Source organism: Penaeus monodon, chromosome 31, assembly GCF_015228065.2.
Source record: "Penaeus monodon isolate SGIC_2016 chromosome 31, NSTDA_Pmon_1, whole genome shotgun sequence".
Classification (NCBI taxonomy): domain Eukaryota; kingdom Metazoa; phylum Arthropoda; class Malacostraca; order Decapoda; family Penaeidae; genus Penaeus; species Penaeus monodon.
This window is the reverse complement of record NC_051416.1, coordinates 15,924,626-15,924,857: the sequence shown is the minus strand read 5'-3', so window position 1 is coordinate 15,924,857 and position 232 is coordinate 15,924,626. Positions and strand designations below refer to the sequence as shown.

Sequence of the window (232 nt, the reverse complement as noted above, 5' to 3'; positions counted from 1 at the left end):
AACAGGAAATATAGTAGTATTTTCGAACCATTTTCCTTCTAACTCCTTCGCCTGTCTCTCTTCTTATCTTCTCTCCTGTTTCCTTTTTCGTATCGCTCCTCCCGTCCACCTCCACCTTATTTGGTCAAAGAGGTTGGCGAGGGTCAGTTGGTAGTCTCGGGTCAAAGGAAGTCGATCCTCAGCCTATCCTTGTTGCGGGGGAGGGGGGGGGGTACCTCGAGTCGCTTCGGGT

The 232-nt window shown here is 50.9% G+C and overlaps 1 protein-coding gene across 1 annotated transcript in view; it reads left to right on the top strand.

Moving 5' to 3' along the window:
• Positions 1-232, top strand: part of LOC119593050 (discoidin domain-containing receptor 2-like) — a gene marked incomplete in the record, with an annotated part of 52,427 nt that overhangs the window by 41,020 nt on the left and 11,175 nt on the right.